General features: G+C 39.5%; 1 protein-coding gene across 1 annotated transcript in view; it reads right to left on the reverse strand.

Annotated features, from left to right (window-relative positions):
- GABRB1 (gamma-aminobutyric acid type A receptor subunit beta1) overlaps nucleotides 1–22239 on the reverse strand; it is a 750154-nt gene that overhangs the window by 724215 nt on the left and 3700 nt on the right. The gene's annotated exons all lie outside the window — the stretch shown is intronic.

The following is a 22239-nucleotide window of genomic DNA, read 5'->3' on the forward strand; positions in this document are numbered from 1 at the left end:
AACGCTGTTGTCTCTGGCTGGAGCGTGTGGCTCTGGGCGGTGCTGTTTTTGATTGTGTTTGTTTGTTTTTTATTTTTTGGTTGGACCTCTCTCTGTGTGTTAATTGAGGGTTGTCTAGTTGTTGCGCTGAGCCCCCACTGTCGTCCTCCTCTGTCCCTGGTAATAAAAAAGAGACAGATTTGTCATCTGTATCACTGCCTGAAGAATATCCCCTGAATTTGCTATGTTGTCTCCTTTGTCTTTGATTACCACGAGATCTGCTCCTACTCCTCACAAGTGTAGGGTCAAATAAATCCTCACGTTCACAATCTGCTAAGTTCTGCCTAAATTTGTGTTGTTTTGTCGTTTTTAGATTTTTTTGAGTTCTTTCGACTTCTTTTTTAAGGGACTCGTTAAGCTTTATGAATTCCTCCTTCTCCTGATAGGGTTCTAAGGCTGATGAGCTCTTAACTAATTCTGCCTGTAGCTGAGCGGCCATTTATCCTCTATTTTTCATGATATTTCTCAAGAGGCCTTTATAGGAACCCACCCCTGCTTTTTCAAACATATGGGTGTGTCTGTGATTATTTTGTATCTATCAGCATTTACACTTTTGTGATGATCTAACTGCACGGTGCACTTTGGCGGATTTTATATGTGATTTTTTTGCACTTTTATTGCATTTTAGTAAGATGTATTATTATTATTTTATATAGGAATATGAGCATCTCTTTGTTTTCAAATAGTTATTTTGAGTCACTGCACTTTGAATAATAATTCCCTACATCACCCAATAGGCAATGTAGCACTTTTCACCAACCATTTTACTCTTTACTTAATAGCTGTGGATAAGCTACAGAGTGCTAGCAGCAACCATAGCTCTTGTTTATTGGAATACATGTATATTGATAGCATGAGAGTAACACACCATGTACACATTTTACTTACTTTATCCCACTCACTCTAGCAGCAATCGTGGATATTTTTACATTTGTTGAACAAAGAAAAATCTGTTTAGATGAAGTATTTAATGTAGAAAATCCCAAGAAAATTTGAGATATAGAGAGCCTCATGAGAAAATTAGGCCATAACATGGAGAAAAAGGTTAGTTTATGGTGGGATGTCACCACTTTTGAAAGATATATCAGAGTGAACTTAGTGCCCAGGAGGCTAAGATGGGAAGTCCTCCTGAATGATGGCCTTACAGACCAAGAGTCAATAGACATATGGTTTAATTTCTTTAATGATAAAGGTGTAGAACTACTGAGATTACTCCGGAAAAGGAAACAGAAAAATATGAGGAAAATAGACCAACAGATTGGAGAACTTAAGGAACAATTGGATATTTATAAAGAAAAAGCTGAATTTGCAGCCCTCACAACACAATTAAACAAAGACCTAATGAAAAAAGATTGAGAAGTACAACAAAGAAAAGGAAAAAAGTATATAGATATTAATGACTACAAGACAGACCAGGCATTTAAGTAGCCAAGCCAAATAGAAGATACGGAGCCCATCTCCACCTCCGAAATAACAGTTAGAATAGAGACACAGAATGAGCATAGAACTCCAGCTTATACCAAATACCCTAGACACCAACAGGAGGAACATCGGCCAAGACCCCCCAGAGATCAAAGAGAACATAGAGTAAAATGGGAGACTCCAAGACCAGAATGAAGAAGGGTATAGACACCATCAAGTATACACACCACAAAATGAGGGAAGAAGATCCCCTTACTGGGAACGCACACCCCAAAACACAAGTAGAAAACCCACCACATTGGAAAAATAACAAGAGACCGTACAGCAATTGCAAAAAAACACAATAAATGGCCAAGAGAAAGAAGAGGCCCACCACAAGATCAGGGTTATTATAGACCTCATGTAAGGAGCCCCATACCTACCTATAACCACTATGCTCTCCTCAGGGAGGACTATGAATAAGGAAGAAATGATAGACACCAGTACAACAATTATGAGCAGGGAAGGGAAAAATGATATAGAGCAGGGAAGGGAAAATAAGCGAAAAAGAGAATAATTGGTGTTTAATCTGAGTGGTAAAGAGCTTACTCAGGAGGAATTGAAAGTACTAGACAAAGGTCTCAAATATGCACCCAAGAGAAACCTAGATAAGTTCCAAACATACATAGGAGTACAAAAATACATAAGGAAATTAAATATAAAAAATATGTACTAGGCAACCCTATGCAATTTACTAAAACAACGCAAGAAACGGAGGAAATAGTACAAATCAACTTACAGAATAAATCTATCTTTAACCCTGCAATCAATGACAACAAACATATTGAGGTGTTCAAGAAATTAGTATTGAAATATGAGAGAGATTTAAAAATTAAGAAATAAGAAGAACCCAGATATATCCAAACAGGCATCAAAACATTGATGAAAAGAAATGATGTAGTAATAGACCAGTGGATAAAGGAGGAGGGATCGTGATACTATCTAAAAAAATTACCATGAAACTATGTCAAAATTACTCAACGATGAAGGCATTAATCAAAAATTACAAGGCAACCCCACAAACAAATTAAAGAAAGACTTGGAAAAAATAGTCCTGAAAGACTAAAAAGAGGAATACTGGAGAAAAAAAGAAGCAAAGTATTTAGTTCCAGAAGCTTGTCGTACGTCAATTATCTTTTCAGTACCGAAGATCCACAAAGATAAGGAAAACCCGCCACCAAGACTAATAGTAAATGGAATCAACTAACTAACAGCCCGAATGGGTCAATATGTAGACACATTCCTACAACCGGTAGTACAGAGTACAAAGGCCTACTTAAAGGATACAAAAGATGTACTTCAATTATCAGAGAGCATTGAACTAAACGAAGATCCCTTTATTATGGCAACAGCAGATGTATCTTCACTATATAAAATTATCCAGCATCATCAGGCATGTGAAGCAATAAAATGAGCGCTCAAGAAATATACCACATTACCATGTACACAAAGGAAATATTTAAATAAATGTATAGATTTCTGTCTGAAAAATAACTATTTCTGGTACCAACAGATGTATTACCAACAAAAAACAGAAGTTGCGATGGGAGCCAAATTCGCAAGTGCCTCAAACCTATGTATGGCCCCAAGGGAAGAAGACTCGGTCTACACATACACACCAACAGAACTACTATTTTATAAAAGATACATTGATGATGTAATCATCCTATTGAAAAGAAGCAAAGCAAAGCTAACAGACTTTCTAGGGAGCCTAAACCAAAATAATTGGAGCAATCAACTGACATGGAACATCAGGAAGAAAATAATTTTCTACTTTTAAGAATGTAGACCAAAATAGTTACCTATGCATAGAGAGTTGCCATCACAAAAATTGGCTTTACAATATACCTAAGGGACAAATGATGAGATTGAGACGTAACTGTACCAACAAAAATTACTATGTGGAACAGGCAACAGAAATAGGACAGAAATTAATCAATAAAGGATATGATCGAGGATCTATTGAAGAAAAAATTAAAGAAGTAGAAAAAATAGAATGATCAGCTCTAATCAAAAACAAGGACATAAAAAAAAAAACAAATGGACCAAGTGTCCATCATCCTAGATTTTAACATACAGCATACACATGTATAAAGAATAATACAATGACACTGGCACATTTTACAAGCAGATAGACACCCCCCAGAATGTACTACCAAACAATCCAAAATTTGTATATAAAAAGGCCCCCACTATTAGAGACAATGACCAAATGAGAGAAAGTTCAATTTCACCTCAACTAGTATGGGAACTACATGCAATATTAATGAATTCATAGGATGTAACACAGAGGGGCCAGTATATGCCCTAGAATGTAGCTGTGGATTACAATACATAGATAGCACAAAAAGACCACTCAAAATAGGAATAAAAAAACACGCACAGAACATACAGAAAGGTTATGACAAACATAGCGTATCCAAACATTTTGAAAAAGTACACCAAAGAGATCCGACCCACCTAAAGTTCTGGGTTGTAGAGCCATATAAAAGATATTGGAGGGGAAACCACAAAATCAGGACCTTCAGTCAGCTAGAATCGAAATGGATATTCCTAATGAACACTCTCACTCCTCAAGGGATAACCATTTGACCTCAACTGTTTTATCAGTGACTTTAAAACACCTTATTATCGTTAGAGAGCAGTATTTATTTCTTTCTTAACAATATATGTCAAATAAAATATACGATCAAATCAACATCCCCTAACACTCTTTATCCCTGCATGTGGGGTCCCTATATATCGTTATTACATCACCCACATAATAGGACCTGTCTATACTTAGTATACAATTACTCCTTACCCAATTCATTACACATGGTGTTTTAATTAGCGTACTTTATTTTTATTCTATTTTATTGTAATACTTTTACTATTATTAGTACTTATATAAAAGCAGAATAGTTTTGTTGATGCAAAGTGGAATTTTAATGGTATCTGCATTTTTTCTGTATTTCTAAAGTAATGTATTTAATATGATATTTAAATGGAATACTTTCATAGTATCTATGTCCCTCTCGGTATCCCTAAACATCACTGTAGTGTGGAGTTAGCCCCAATTACATTAGATCGTTAAACATAGTGTTATACATAGAGCTCCCAGGAATCCAGTACAACAAATACAAAGACTATAAGATAAAAGCCGACAACACACCTATATAAAAGACACACACAAAAAATGGCGAAGATATGGACTATGAGAAAATGGCGTTATCATAGACCATATCACACACACACTGGGCTTCTTTAAAATGGCCGCCGTCACTTATCATTAGGATAGACTATATAAGGTGACCAATCACATACTCCGTTATTCCCTGAAGAAGTCACGTGGGCATGACATAACACCTAGGGCAGGAGTGGAGGTTGCCAGAAGTGACGTAGACACAGAAATGAGCACGGCGCTCGTGAACATTTGCCGGATGCATCATTTCTATATGTGAGTCAAGGCTGCTTTATTTCAATAAATCCTTTTAACATACTATACCATGAGAATATCCTTTGTATGTCCCCACTCTGCACTATATGGCGAGAGGACCTCTAGAAGCTCCTGAGAGTACCCATTACCCACATAGCAAATAGAGCATTGGGGAACAGCACAGAGGACATCTAGTGGCCAACAGGATATACAGCAGCTCGAATGGGGATATAATACTACATGTTTATTTCAAGCAATATTCAGGTAAGAGGCTAGAGAGCACAGTGGTGTTACTTGGATGAAGAAAATAATTATACAGTGAACACTCAACACTTCACATGGTGAAGGGATACACCTTGAATATATACTAAGGACTTTTTTGTATATGTCGTTATTATTTTTAGACAACATATGGGTGTGTCTGTGATTATTTTGTATGCATCACACTTTTTGTGATTATCCAACTGCACAGTGCACTTTGGCTGGTTTTATATGTGATTTCTATGCAAATGATACGGAACTAATTCCTCCTGAAATGCTTTGAGCTGCACACAAAGCTGTTATTAGAGGTAAACATACCCAGATTGCCTCCTAGCGCAAATGGGAAAAAAGAGCTGAAATTGTCAATCTCGAAAAATAATTCTTAAGAATCTCTAAAAGTCATACACGTTACCCCACAACCAAATTCCTTGCCAGATCGGACTCAGCTCATCTATCGCCTAATCTTTGCGCTTACTACTTAGGCTGATAAGAGCCTCCGTTGGACGAATGGCAGGTGTTATTTACAGAAAGACAAAATAGGTCCCAGGTTGGCTAATAGGTTGACTCCCAAGTTATGAACATTATCTTTTCCTAAAAGTCGCTCCACCACAGGTACGCTTATTCAAAATCCAGAAAGGATTATGGCATCTTTTTATAAATTCTACTCAACACTTTATAAAGCTGACACCCAGTCCCCATCTAAATCGATATATGCTCTGCTTGACAAAATTCCTCTCCCTAAACTGTTGTCTGCACATCAATCAAGCTTTGAAAAACCCATCATAGAATCACAGGTATTAGATGTCATCAAAAATCTCAAAAATGGTTCTGCTCCCGGACCAGTGGGGTTCTCTCCGTCTGCTATCATAAGGCATTTTCTCAGGTCCTTTCTCCATATTTGACGTGGCTCTTTAACTCCAACTCCTTTTGGAAGGATAGCACTGTTGATAGTGACTCTAACTCAGCTTACATATCGGTCAATCCTAATTACAGCAAGTAATTACAGACCAATCTCTCAATAATGATCCTAAAATCCTAACAAAAATTCTAGCCAATAGATTGTCGGCATTTATTGATTGATATGTACATAAAGACCAAGTGGGTTTTATCCTGGGGAGACAAGGGCCTGATCAAATCCAGAGGGCAATTGATGTGATCTTGCTTTTGAACTCACACTGGGACGGGGACGGGCTCCTCAGGAGGGCTTTCTCTTGTCCATTAATCTACAAAAAGCCTTTGATACAGTGGAATGACCATACTTATTTCAGGTTCTGTCCAGGTGGGAGTTGGTTCCACATTTTCTTGGGATCCTTCTTGCTCTGTATTCTAACCCGAGCACACGTGTGAGACTTCAGGGCCACTACTCGGACCTATTTTCTACTTTAAAAGGCACAAGACAAGGTTGTCCCTTGTCCCCCTTGATCTTTGCCATTGCTATCAAGACTCTGGTATTTGGGATCAGGAACCATCCTTATATCCATGGAGTGCAGTGTGGTCCTCAGACTCCCAAGTGCGCTCTATTCGCCGACGACTTACTACTCTTTGTCACCTCTCAATTAATTAACACACCAGACATACTGGCTCTATTACATAAATTGGGGGGGGGGGGTTGGGGCTACAAGTTAACTCTACGGCACTTAACATCTCCACCTCACCTTCTCTACTTGAGAGACCTAAAAGTAATTTTCCCTTCCATTGGAGCTCATCCTCTCTTCCTTATTTGGGGGTCAACCTGACGGCCAATGTGGGTCAACTTTATAATGCTAATTTTACTTAAATTTACAAAAAACTTGGTGCTGACTTGGATTCATGGTCCAGATGTGATTTTTCCTGGTTGGGTAGAGTGAACTCTGTCAAAATGACCTTATTGTATACAACGACAGTATCAGTAATCAAAGATATAAAAAAGATCTTACCACTGCGCCATGCAATAATGTCTTGTAAATATATGTTTGTGAGCAGCTGCCACTTTAACATAAAAGAAATATCAACGTATCTACCAGAGTGCAGATATATGGATATAGTAGATAGTGGTGCTACAAATGAATAAACCCCGTGAATAAAGCAAGTGATAAAAAGTCCAGTAAAGGTTCTAATAATATTAAAAGGTCCTTAATAAAAAACTTAGAAAGCATAAGTGTCCATGATAATTCAATTTCCTCCAGCAATTGTACCCCACACCAAGTGCATAGGTGACATCACTCCCCTTCAGATGTCAACTCACCAAATAAAATTGCCAAATATTCTCATATTGGCAAAGTAAGCAAACACCCGCTCTAGGGTTGATGATAATCCACGACTGGTGTCCACTCCCCAGTGATGATCCATAAAATAGCATGTACATAAGAGAAAGAAAATACAAAGAGTGCAATAACGTATGACAAGCCTTATTAAAACCAAACTAATCCACATACAATGCACTCACATTATGCACAGTGGGATATCGCATTTAAAAATGACAGCAGGTCAACTGGCATATCTTGGTCACGGCAGACCGAACGCCTGTAAAGCCGTGTCTCACCCAACCACACTCGATGTCCCGGGATCATCACTTCCGGTATTGCATAATGTGTCACTTCCAGTTGCCTTACAGTCACGGCCCGATGCATTTCGTCATACCGATTTCGTCCATTTATCTGCACTCTGTATGTGTATTTGACTGGGACTTAGATACCTGGTACCAATGCTTAAAACGATCCTTTAAAGGAGTTGTAAATGTCTCTCTGGTAGAAGTTAGTGTTAAAATCCTTACATGTTGGTATTATGTTCCTTTACGAATAGCTAAGATTTACCCAGGATCATCCCTCTTCTGTTTTAGGGGCTGTGGACATTTGGGTAGTCTACTACATACCTGGTGGCACTTTCCCTGTATAAGAGGTTTTTGGAACAAGATTTTTCACTTGCTCTGGAAGGCCACAGGATTGGCAGTCCCCAAATCTCCTCTAATTGCTCTATTAAATGAAAAGGTGAAAAAAAATGTTTAAAACCCTTCAAAACAGATTTATTTTGTGCTATTAGGGGCTAAGATTAGAGTGGATAGAGCATGGAAACAACCTTCTGTGTCCTTTCTGCCAGCAAAGTGGAAAATTTCTTAGATAATGACCCAGGAAAAAGCAGTCAGTATTCTTCAGGATACAGTCCAGAAATCTGATTTGGTCTGGGAGCCCTGGGCAAACTATGTGCATTCATTTTCCTAATCATAATATTTTTTTTCTCTCATTCATGATTCCTTGATGTCTACCTCTTCTTCGCCTAACTTCTACCTACTCTTCCTTTTCCTATCATACTCCCCCTTTTCTTTTGTTATTTGTTGGAGTTTTTTTGTATAGAATTCCACACTTAGGTTGCTTACTGAATATTATTCTTTCTTTGTTTACACAGGTAAGACTCCGGGGTTTAGCGGGAATTATTTTACCTTACTAACCACCCACAGGGTCACCATGGTTGGGTAATGCCTCTATATTCATTTGTGATTATTTTGTAATGGTTTTATATCCCTAGCATTTCTTAGGGTCTTAAGTTTATGGGTATACAGCCCTACCCTTCTATTCCCATAGCAGTTGATATCACATAGATTCCACTATGGGGCCTCTCATCGTCTATGTGGATATCTCTGTATCTGCACCTGGATGATGGTATGTCCTAATGGGTCTGTCTGTATTTTTTTTTTGATCTTGTCCTTACACACTTTTATTGAAACCACTTGTTCTACATGTTATTTGCTATATGCAACCTTTACATGATTTTGACCTTAACCACTTAAGCCCCGGAAGATTTTACCCCCTTCCTGACCAGGGGGTATTTTGCGATTCGGCACTGCGTGACTTTAACGGACAATTGCGCGGTCGTGCGATGCTGTACCTAAACGAATTTGACGTCCTTTTTTTCCCACAAACAGAGCTTTCTTTTGGTGGTATTTGATCACCTGTGCGATTTTTTGATCAGGCGCTATAAACAAAAAAAGAGCGTCAATTTTGCAAAAATAACAATATTTTTCACATTTTTTTATATGAAATTCCCCCCAAAAAAAAAGTAAAAATCAAAATTTTTTAAAATTTTCGGCCAATTTGTTCTATGCTACATATGTTTGGTAAAAAAAATCGCAAAAAGCGTATTTTGATTGGTTTGCGCAAAAGTTATCGCGTTTACTAACAAAGGGAAAGATTTTTGTAATTTTTGTTGTTTTTTTTTTAACGCGTAATGGCGGCGATCTGCGATTTTTTTTGCGGTACTGCGACATTGGAGCGGACAGATCAGACCCTTGACTGACATTTGTGACACTTTTGGGGTTACCAGTGACATTTCTACAGTAATCAGTGCTATACATATGCACTGTTACTGTAAAAATACACTGGTTGTGAAGGGGTTAACTTTATTTGGGAGGGAGGGGCTGAGTGTATTCTTAGGGGCGTGCTTTCTACTGTGATTGGCTGTGGCTTGAGCTGTAAGGACACTGATCAACGGATCTACATACTAGATCCATGTGATCAGTGTCTTTACAGCGAGGAGAATGACAGGTGGCTTGTTTACACAAGCTGCCTGACATTCTCCCTCTCCCCCGCCGATCGCCGAGTGACCGGCGGACATCAGGTCCGCTGGTCACACGCGCGGGGGGGTCCGTGACCACGCGGGAGTGGGAGCGCGCCTCCGGGGGCGCGCGCTCGCTCCCTAGACCCTCACAAGCTAGTGAAATAGCCCTACGTCACTTTGCCTGTGAGGGGCTGACTGCCGACGTAGATCGGCGTTAGGCAGTAGGCAAGTGGTTAAGGAAGAATTCTGTGTCTGTTGAAGTTGCTCATATTTGCATTTTAACTCTTGTGCTACAACCCCTTATTACACATTGATATGTTCGTCTTTGCCGTTGTTTTACTGTAAAAAATACATAGTTTGTATCCAGTTGTCATCCGCCGCTGGTTTCTTTTTTTATACTACATTGTATATCCTTTGTTACTTCTACAATGTTTAATAATGCATTTGAAAGTAAAACATTTGAATATCATCAAAACATTAATTTATTTCAGTATTTCAATTCAATAACTGAAACTCATATATTATATAGATTCATTACACACAGAGTGATATATGTCAAGCATTTATTTCTTTTAATTTCCCTTTTTGAATTGAATTACTGAAATAAATTAACTTTTTGATGATATTCTAATTTTTTGAGATGCACTTTAACATTCCGAGAGTTTCATATGAGACCATGACTGCAGCTTCATTGCCTCCCTGGGTTCCAACCACTCATGGACATGGGCAAAGAGGTAAAGATAAACATTTAGGGAAGTATTAAGGTATGTAAGGAATTTCTAGGGATCTGTGTGATCCTCAAAAGGGTAGGGTACATTTAATTTATAAGGTTGAATAACTGCTTGGGGACTAGACAGGGGGTATTATGTATGTAATTTGGAAGAAAGGTCATTTTTAACAGATGTGCTATTCTTATGAGATGAAAGGGGAGGGACATTCAAGTGCAAATGTTACCCTTCAGTATATTTACATTAGGCATTAAAGTGTTACTAAACCCACAACAGTAAAATCAGTGTGTATATGCAGTAAAGCATACTTGTTATATCAACTGTGGAACCTAAGGAGTTTATCCTTTGCATTGTCTAAAAAGGCTGTTTGATCCTGTCTTCCCTGACCCTCCCCCCCCCCCTCCTTCCACTGCCCCCTGATAATTTCCTGTTAACACAGAGTCTATGGAGTCAGGCTGCACACGCTCAGTTTGGTGTGTTTTGCTAGAGCGTTTTTTTTTTTTTTTTTCTTGGGAGAGTGCATGTGGTCAGCACAGGGCCAATCAGCACGGTTCAGAGAGAGGGTCAGGGGTCTTGCAGTCTCATAGGACAGTCATAAATCTCCTCCTACAAGCTTTAACCAGTGCTTGGCTGGTCACTGATAGATGTCACCAGACTTCTCTAACTGCTGATGAGAAAAAAGTACACTGCTCAAAAAAATGAAAATAACAGTTTACAAAAAACACATCAGATCTCACTGGGGAAAAATATCATGCTGGATATCTATATTGATATAGACTGGGTAATGTGTTAGGAATGAAAGGATGCCACATCATTTGATGGAAATGAAAATTATCAACCTACAGAGGGCTGAACTCAAAGACAACCTGAAAATCAAAGTGAAAAAATTATGCAGCAGACTGGTCCATTTTGCTGAAATTTCATTGCAGCAACTCAAAATGGTACTCAGTAGTTTGTATGGCTCCCAGGTGCTTGTATGCATGCCTGACAACATTGAGGCTTGCTCCTAATGAGAAGACAGGTGGTGTCCTGGGGTATGTCCTCCCAAATCTGAATCAGGGCATCCCTGAGCTTCTAAACAAACTGAGGTGCAACCTGACGTCATCGGATGGACCGAAACATAATGTCCCAGGAGTGTTCTTTTAGATTTAGGTAAGGCGAGCGTGGGGGCCATTCAATGATATCAATTCCTTAATTTTCCAGGAACTGGCTGCATATTTTTGCCAAATAAGGCCGGGCATTGTCGTGTACCAGGAGGAACCCAGGACCTACTGCACCAGCGTAGGGTTTGACAATGGGTCCAAGGATTTCATCCCGATACCGGCAGTCAGGGTGGCATTGTCTAGCCTGTAGAGGTCTGTGTGTCCCTCCATGGATATGCCTACCCAGACCATCACTGACCCACCACCAAACTGGTCAGTTCAACGATGTTACAGGCAGCATAACATTCTCCATGGCTTCTCCAGACACTTTCACGTCTATCACGTGCTCAGGGTGAACCTGCTCTCATTTGTGGAAAGCACAGGATGCCAGTGGCGGACCTGCCAATTCTGGTGTTCAATGCCAAATGCCAATTAAGTGCCACGGTGACGGGCAGTGAGCATAAGGCCCACTAAATGACGTTGGCCCCTCAGGCCACCCTAATGAAGTCTGTTTCTAATTAGCCAGAGACATTCACACCAGTGGCCGGCTGGAGGTCATTTTGTAGGGCTCCGACAGTGATCATCCTGTTCCTCCATCCACAAAGGAACAAATACTAGGACCTTCTACTGCCCTGTCTCCTAAAGTAAGTGCCTGTCTCCTGGAATCTCCCCCATGCTCTTGAGACTGTGCTGGGAGACACAGCAAACCTTCTGGCAATGGCACGTATTGATGTGCCATCCTGGAGGAGTTGAACTGCCTGTGGGTCCAAGTATCACCTCATGCTATCAGTATTGACAATGACCCTAGCCAAATGCAAAACTAGTCCGAAAAAATTAGTAGGGAAAACAATTTCAGTGGCTTCCACCTGTAAAATAATTCCTGTTTTGGGGGTTGTCTCATTGTTGCCCATCTAGTGCACCTGTTGTTAATTTCATTAACACCAAAGCAGCCTAAACTGATTAACGATCCCCTCTGCTACTTAACTGACCAGATCAATATTCCAGGAGTTTAATTGACTGGATGCTGTGTTCCTTTTTTTTGAGTAGTTTATTTAGCACTTTATATTTACTAAAAAAAATGCATTTCCATGTTCTGTGTACTGTGGGAGACCAGATTTAGTGAATGCAGGGTCCTGGGTTTAGTAACACTTTAAGTTTTAAACCTAATGCACTCAGGAGGTTTATTTAACTCTCCTAGAAGCCAGCAGCGTTTTTTAAGAAAAGATGTAGCGTCAAGCGTTTTTCCTGTTTCTCCTGGGTGCGCTAGCAGTGGGTTTGTTTTACTGCCACTAAACGCTGCTCAAAGCCTATGTGTACATGAACACATAGGTTAACATTCCGGGGAGTTTAGAAGAAGAAGAAAAAAAAAAAAAAACACCAGATGCCCCTAAGAGCAGCTATAAAAACATCCAATGTGCAAGAGGCCTTACAAATATTGATCAAGGGAAAGTTGAGCCACATTAATTATGTTTAGTATCATGTTTAAATGCAATTTTACTGGGTAAGAAACGGTAGTCTGCCTAGGTAGCTCTCTGCACTGCATACATAGCTGAACGCTGAAAGGAGGATTCCTGTACAGGTTAAGTGCTCCATAGCTTAGATCCGATTGTGTATCCATGGTTCCTGATGCTATTATCATGTTGGCAATGTCCTCATTTACAACTGTAGTGTGTTGTATTTTTTGATATCATGTCATCATATTGTGCTCAGAGTGATTATGATTAACAGATTTCCTCAAACATTCTGTAAGAAAGTATCCAAAAAATGGTTCAGATGTCTTAGTTTGTGGGTAATAAAAGGTATAATTAGTGAATTTATCAGTCTATGCTGTAAGACTGAGTCGGTGAGCAGGCCATATTGGTGGTTTACTGTCAAAAAAACTCAGTTGCATTCTCCCCTTCTAGCTGACCTTGTAAATAATTTAAAAAAAGGAGTCTTACAGTGAAGTATTAATTCTATTATTGTGTGCAAAATGAGAAAAATCAGCGGAACTATTAGAAACGTATTAAAATAGTGAAACAAGCTGCTATACCATAAAAACTTCTCACTAAAAAGTAAACACAAACTACATATGACAAGGTACAGCGCTAAGTAAAATACTGTGCAAGATATGAGCAAAAATAAAGTGCTAGAAACATGAATAAAGGTGACAATGTGCCAATGAAATAATGCAAATTAATATCATAAAGTGCAATTAATATTATATAAACCAATCAATGTGTCCCAGATAGGAGTAAAGTGACAACGTGCAAAAAAAGTTCATGTACTAAATGGTAATGAGGTGTAATGAAATAATTGAGAAGTTTCAGTCCATCCAAAAATGAAAGCACTCTGTGCAAACTAAGCTGGAGTCAGTGCCTGACAGGTGTTTGATGAAAAGTGCTAATGCTTCAACCACCAACACCCGAGGGTGGCTTCTCACCTTATGCTCAGACCCATGTGTTACCACTGGGTCTAATGCCCCGTACACACGTGCAGATTATCTGCAGACTTTTGTCTGCAGACTTACCTTTTCTATGTAGTGCAAGGGCCTGCCGGATTGCATACAAATTGAAAGTGTTTAGGTTTGACCTCATTATATGGTTTTGGTAAGTCTGCAGACAAAAGTCTGCAGATAATCTGCACGTGTGTATGGGGCATAAGTAAGCAGTTCCCCCAAGGGTTAATCCACAACAGGTGATATTCCTCTCAGCTCACTAGGGCACCGTTATATTACTCTCCTTTATTGTATTATTAAAATAGGACTCACATGGGTTTGCACAGTAATGCCCTGTACACACTATCAGATTATCTGAAGACTTTTGTCTGCAGACTTACCAAAACCATATAATATGAGGTCAAACCTAAACACTTTCAATTTGTATGCAATCCGGCAGGCCCTTGCACTACATAGAAAAGGTAAATCTGAAGACAAAAGTCTTCAGATAATCTGATAGTGTGTACAGGGCATAAGCTTGTGTGGGCTAATACACTTGTCTCTGAACCAATGGAGGAGCCTGCTGCCGGGTCGCCACTCATCCAAGGTCTCTGCTCCCTAAGGGGAAACCCAGCGACCCGGCAGCAGACTCCTCCATCGGTTCAGAGACAAGTGTATTAGCCCACACAAGCTTACTGTGCAAACCCATGTGAGTCCTATTTTATTAATACAATAAAGGAGAGTAATTTACAGAGAGCATTCGATTGTTATTACTTCTTTCCATGCCCACCGGATTATGCCGAGTTTGGCTTATGATTCCAAGTGATCTCAGAGGAAATCTATAACGGTGCCCTAGTGAGCTGAGAGGAATATCACCTGTTGTGGATTAACCCTTGGGGGAACTGCTTACTGTTGCCTTAGGCGTTTAGGCGTAATCTCCCTTACCGTGTTGTGAGGATGAGGAGTTATGCATAAATCTCCTATAATAATTGTAAATAGATGGATGTAAATATTTATTTTTCAAGATATTGAGTATTGATTTCAAATGGATAAGTATGTTTAAAATGCATGCCTGTGAAACCTAGGAGGGGTCTGCTATTTACAGTGATAAACAAACGGTAGTACAACCCGTAATTATGTTCCTTTTCCCCAGACATTACGGGGCCAGAAAATAATTGATAATCTTCCATGACAGGTCATTCCTTTATCTAGCCCTCTACTTCAAAGACTTCAAATTTTTTTTTATATTTTTTGCCTGTTTATTATGTATTCGGTCTGACCAGACTATCGAGGTTGAGCAACCCTCCCCACCCCCCCACACACACCTGTACTTAATCAGTGTCCATCATCAAGTGGATATAGGAGGAGTCCCCTGTAGTGCATTTGCACATCCTTCCCAGCAAGGAGTATTATCTCCAAGGGTTAGAAAGGCTGGATTCATCTCTTTTTCATGGATAGTGTAGGACCCACTGATAATGGGGTACTTTGACGCAGTGGTGGGCTTGAGCACGATATGGCCATATGGTGGGACCAAACCCCCATTTTTATTTATGGATTGTCTTCAGATTTGGTAATAATTTCTTTTGCATTTGCGCGCTATTCTTTTTTAATATACATGTCTCTTTGGTTCATAGCTGCAGCAGCTTTAGAAATACATGGGTATGCTCCCCCAAATTTTTTGCCTGTTTATATGTATATATATATATTATGTAACCCATTCAATAAATGTGTATTGCTGATTGAACTACCTCTTTTGTGTAAAGAGCTCTCTGCATCTAGATGTGTATAGGTGCATGCTACGAAAATAATTGGGGTGTATGCACAGGTACACAGAACAAAAGGTAACATTACTTAGACCCAATGGTAACACACGGGTCTGGCAATAAGGTGAGAAGCCACCCTCGGGTGTTGGTGGTGGAAGTATTCGAACTTTTCTTCAAACACCTGTCAAGCACTGATTCCAGCTTAGTTTGCACAGAGTGATTTCATTTTTGGATGGACTGAAACTTCTCGATTATTTCATTACACCTCATTACCATTTAGTACATGAACTTTTTTTGCACGTTGTCACTTTACTCCTATCGGTGACACTTTGATTGGTTTATATAATATTAATTGCACTTTATGATATCAATTTGCATTATTTCATTGGCACATTGTCACCTTGATTCATGTCACTAGCACTTTATTTTTGCTCATATCTTGCACAGTATTTTACTTAGCGCTGTACCTTGTCATATGTAGTTAATTCTATTATTAACACCTTGTTGAATAGGCAGTGAGGAATTGAAAAAAAAATGCCCAAATACACAACAGCAACAGTATATAAACTATAATTTATGATTAATGGTCATGTATTTATTACTGATTAAAACCAGACAGGAATTCACCCCTATGGATAAATACATGCACTATGAATGCCCATGGCTCGTGATCCAGAGTGGAAATAATGTGATTATATAAAAAAAGCATTTAAAGCTGATCTCCAGCTTTAGTTTCAGTTTAAATAGATTTTTCAGGCCAAGCTGGCCTAAACAAACTATTTCCCTCACTAACTTGTGTGGCCGCTGGATGTGCTGTATAAACTGTATGTGTTCATAGACAAGTCGTTCCTGTCTCACACCCGGAACAAAATAGCGTTCATTGATACAATACAAAGCTTCCTATGAATGGCTGACAGCCGCTGAGACTGACACTATTTTGTTCCTGGCATGACAGGAAGGATTCGTCCCACACTCAGTACTTGGTAGCTGAGGCTACATATAGTTTATACAGCACATCCAGTGGCTGCATATGTTAGCAAAGAAAATAGTTAATTTGGGTCAGCTTGGCCTGAACAATATATTTGAACTTAAACTAAAGCAGGAGATCAGTTTGAAAAAAGTATATAAAATGGAAAAGTTGAGTGGACACACTCCACTCCTCTGAACTCCATGTATAAACCACTTGCACATATAACAGGAGAATAACAATATCACTTGCAGTATCTCCCAATGGCAAGCTTTGGAAACACAAGAGATACTTTTTAAACCCACCCTTGCACACCAGACTTGGTATACAGGTAAGCAAAGGAGAATTAAAGAAGCTAAGTTAAAAGCTCAACCAGAGCACTGGTTGATCGATACCAAGCTCAATAAACAGCTTAAAGTGGTTCTAAAGTCAGAAGGTTTTTTACCCTAATGCATTCTATGCATTAAGATAAAAAAAACCCTTCTGTGTACAGCAGCCTCCCTAATCACAATTCAGCAATATGAACAAAATCCTCGGGTCTCCGGTTACTCTCCCTCCTCATTGGCTGAGACAGCAGCGGGTGCCATTGGCTTCTGCTGCTGTGAATCACAGACAGTGAGCCAATGAGGAGAGAGAGGGGGCAGGGCTGAGCAACGGCTCTGTGAGTGAATGGACACACAGAGCTGTGGCTCAGAAGTGAGTCTGCTCGGGTGCCCCCAGAGCAAGTGGGGGCACTCGGCAGCAGGGAGGGGACGGGAGCACCAGCTGGGGATTCAAAAAGAGGACGATCGGGTTGCTCTGTGAAAAAACACTGCACAGAGCAGGTAAGTACGACATGTTTCTTATTTTGTTTTTTAAACAAGCCAAGCCTTAAATATAACTTTAAGTGGCTGAGAGGATCACAGAAACAATATTAGAAGTATGTGTATAAGTAGCTGAAAATGCAAATCTGACTGCTCTTTCACTATTTCAGTTCATAATGTGCGTGTGTGTGTGTGTGTGTGTGTGTGTGTAGGCCCAAGCTTATGCATAATACTGCCTCAACCTTCTCCTACACCTAAGTCTCTCTATTGGCCTACGACCATCCATCACGATTGGCAGCCAATGGAATTGCACAGGATCAGGAGGAGTTGAACCAGTTATTTTCCAAGAACTGGCATGGTCGACAAATGCCAAGATTTTAATGATCTCTAGGTGATCTGAATATAAAACAAGCCCAGACTCGTCTGTTTTATGGACCTGGAGCCCCCTGCCTTAGAAGTTAAGGTGACCCCACAATCTCACTTCAATAGAGTATCTTTATGTCACATTCTTAACTGCTTTGTTATAGAACCTGCTGTTTTTTGTTTTGTAGAAATATTTCAGCCTACTCTTACTTCCATAGGGAATTTCTAACAATGGTGGAACACAACATTTATGCATCTCTGTAAATATTAATAGATTGCCCCTAAATATATATATATATTTTGAAATGCAAGCACTTTAAATACCTTAATTTGACTTGGTATCAGCCTCCTGAAATCCCTGTAGTGCAGAGCTCAGAGATGGGAAACAAGAAGCGGCACAAAAATTCAGTTGGCTATGCTGCAGGGCAATGAGCATGCTAATAGAGGGAGAGGGCATAGTGATGTAGAGAGTAACTCATTAATATGCTGCTTCTCCTTTTACTGGAGCAGGGAGACCTGTAACTGAAAGTAAAGCTGCTACAGAGAAAGATCAGCCCCCCTCGTCTGCCAGTCAGAGTGTGGCAGAGCTGAGGAATCTCAGAACAGGATGGACAGAATTACAAATTCTTTGGCAGGAAGTAATAGCTTTCATTTTATTTCTGTATGTAGCTGTTTGCCTGGAGTTCAGCTTAGTTATACCAACAAACTGACTTCAAATTCACCCTAAACCATTTCAGTCAGCATTACCCTTCAGACATGTAAGCAAAACAAACATTTATAATATAATGTAAGAGAGTCCATAACAACAACAGGGCATACATAATGATCAAACTGTCTGAAACCTTGTAAGAAAGAAAGATGTGTAAATACCCCCCCCCCCCCCCCACAAAAAGAAAAAAAAAGTCTGTTAAGTCTGTTATTTCTCAATGGTTAGCTCCCAAAAGGGAAAACACTGTTGATCTAACTGCTTAAAACGTGTTAGTTGGAGTTCATCAACAATTCGATAGTCAAGTACATGTAAATCTGCTAGAACAGTGGTCTCTAAACTGTGCCCCTGGGGCCGGATGCGGCCCTTTGATTGCCTTTATCTGGCCCTTCAGGCATTATTCCTGCCACTGACACCAACAATGCGGCATAATTCCTTCCACTTACACCAACAATGGGGCATTATTCCTGCCACTGACACCAATGATGGGGCATAATTCCTTCCACTTACACCAACAATGGGGCATTATTCCTGCCACCTACACCAATGATGGGGCATAATTCCTTCCACTTACACCAACAATGGGGCATTATTCCTGCCACTGACATCAACAATGGGCCATACAGTAATTCCTTCCACTTACACCAACAATGGGGCATTATTCCTTCCACTTACACCAACAATGGGGCATTATTCCTGCCACTTACAGCAATGATGGGGCGTAATTTCTTTCACTTACACCAACAATGGGGCATAATTTCTTCCACTGACAACAAAAATTTGGCACTATTCCTCCTAACGACACCAACTATTTCTCCTTCTCTAATACCAAAGATCGGGCATTGTTTTCTCCCACTGGGCACAGTCTGGCCCCCCTAAAGTCTCAAGGACAGTAAACTGGCCCTTTAGAAAGTTTGGAGACCCCTGTGCTAGAGCAACTACCACTACCCTCTCCTCAGATTGACAGGGCTGCTGTCACAAGGTGTGTCCATTGATCCTTCATAGAATGGAGTCACCCTAAGCCCCCGTTCACATAGGGGCGATGCTACTTCGCACCGCGACCTCGGAGCGGCCGCCACGGACTTCATAACATTGAAGTCTATGGCGGTCGCCTCCTGGTCGCCCCAAAGAAGCTCCGGACCCTTTTTCTAAGTCGGAGCGACTTGTGTCGCTCCTATTAGAACGGGTCCGCAGCTTCCCTATGGTAGGCGACCTATGGCGACCTGTGAGGCGACCAGGTCGCCTCACAGGTCGCCTTAGTGTGAACGGGGGCTAAGACAGGACCAGGTAAAAAATAAGCAGGGAAAAGCCTAAAAAAGAAAACAAATAAAACCACCACATTAAGGAATGGTACAGAACACTATTTTCAGTTTTTGCGTTTGGATTTAATACTGCTTTAATCCCATTCCTATTGAAGCTGAACTCCAAGCTCAGTGACAACATTTCCTATAATGAAAATTTCCAAGCATGCATGGAACGGATATTGCTATTTGTTAGCAGCCTTTGGGATTTATTTACCAAAACTGGAGAGTGCAAAACCTGGTGCAGCTGTGCATGGTAGCCAATCAGCTTCTAACTTCAGCTTGTTCAACTAAGCTTTGACAAAAAAAAAAAAACTGGAAGCTGATTGGTTTCTATGTAGAGCTGCACCAGATTTTGCACTTCCCAGTTTTACTAAATCCTTTAAATTGAGAAATCACAGAAACTTTGTTCAAGGTTTTGGCCTGTACATTAGAAACATCACCAGCTGCCAGCTACTCACCAGCAATAATAAAACCTTTTATCAAGCCAACTTTGTCTATATCAACATCCTCTTAGCCACTTCCTGCATGGCACTGTAGCAATGCATGTTGAGAGTTGTACTCTTGAAGACGTCACAGCAACAACAAAGCACAGTTTTATTATAAAGTTTATATGAATATAATATAAATTATAGTAATAAAATAAATAGTAAACTATGTAAATACAGCAGTTATTCTTGGTCTTGTTAAAGTTGAACTCTGAGCTTAAGTATGTGGTCATAAGATGCTGACAAAGCAACTACATTTAATGCAAGTCTTCCTTTTTAAAAGGTGAGCTAATTTTAACAATTAAATCCAGAGTTTCCCAAAAAATACTTTAAATAACATGCATGTTGAGAGTTGTACTCTTGAAGACGTCACAGCAACAACAAAGCACAGTTTTATTATAAAGTTTATATGAATATAATATAAATTATAGTAATAAAATAAATAGTAAACTATGTAAATACAGCAGTTATTCTTGGTCTTGTTAAAGTTGAACTCTGAGCTTAAGTATGTGGTCATAAGATGCTGACAAAGCAACTACATTTAATGCAAGTCTTCCTTTTTAAAAGGTGAGCTAATTTTAACAATTAAATCCAGAGTTTCCCAAAAAATACTTTAAATAACAAGTTAATATGCATCATAAATACCACTCACTGTAGGTTATTTTCTATGTTAGCATGTTTGCAGTCCAACTTTACAGTATAACTAAAAGCAACTTTTTTTTTTCTTTTTGGGTTGGACAGAGTGGAGAGGGATTACAACAACACCTGTCAGGTTTTTATTGCTGTCTTCACCCCAATTAGGAAGATTCACCCTCTCTATTCGTCCTGTGTACTGTTATCACCAAGAGTGAAAGTGAAAGAAAATCCCAAATTTGTAGTCCTCACTAGAACAGGAATAGAAAAGAAATCTTCTAGTAGGGACATTATTTCTGGTGACCATGGTGATAACCAGAGATTCCCTGACTTTGGAGGGAAATTTTCTCACTTCCTGTTTTGACTATGGGAAAGGAAGTGAAGGGAAATCTAACCAGTGTGGAACAGATGGCAAAAATAAAGCTTTCAGGGGGTACAATCCTTACCTACTCTATCAAAATTGAAAGAAAACGTTTGTCTTTAATTCTACTTTAAATTACCTTAGACATTTCTTAAAACAAAGATCCTGCTGTATGTTTTCAATGCTGACCATAAGTTGCACCACTTCACATTCTTTACATATAAAACATGATTTGAACAACCTTTATAATCCCCCCCCCCCTCCAAAATAAAAAAAAGCAGTGTTAGCAACTATAGTAATGGCATTTTCCTCTCTGAAAATTATTGATCATAAAGATGTCCAAACAAATTAAAACTTTTACCAACTCAAACAACATAAAGATTGAACAATGGAATGAAAATTTCCATTAATATCTGAACTTATACAATTGCATTCGTAGCATTTTCCAAGCACTTATTTGACCTTAAACTTTGATCTTAAAGCATATGTCAAGGCAAAAAAGTATGCAGTATATATCTGCAATACATGCACATTTCCCCAAGTTTTACCCCTAAAGGGCCTTGCAAATACAGAAAAATATATATAACTGTTAACCAATCAGAAAAGGAATCCATTCTTAAACTTGTGGGCTGGCAACACACATCATTTTTGTGCCAAGAGTGGTCAGCCCTGCCCCCAGTTATCTTTTTCTAAACTACTCAAAGCATCCGGTTCGCTACAACATGAAGGCTAATTAGCTTATTGTGTAGTCTAAGTAAAGAAATGTGAGGGCTAATTAGACTCTTTGATAAAAAATAGAAAGTACACAGAGGTCACAGGACAGCTCTAAACCTCTGACAAGATCAATCTTTTTTTTTTT

The sequence above is a fragment of the Pelophylax lessonae genome (genome assembly GCF_965119305.1).
Source record: "Pelophylax lessonae genome assembly, chromosome: 1".
Taxonomy (NCBI): Eukaryota; Metazoa; Chordata; class Amphibia; order Anura; family Ranidae; genus Pelophylax; species Pelophylax lessonae.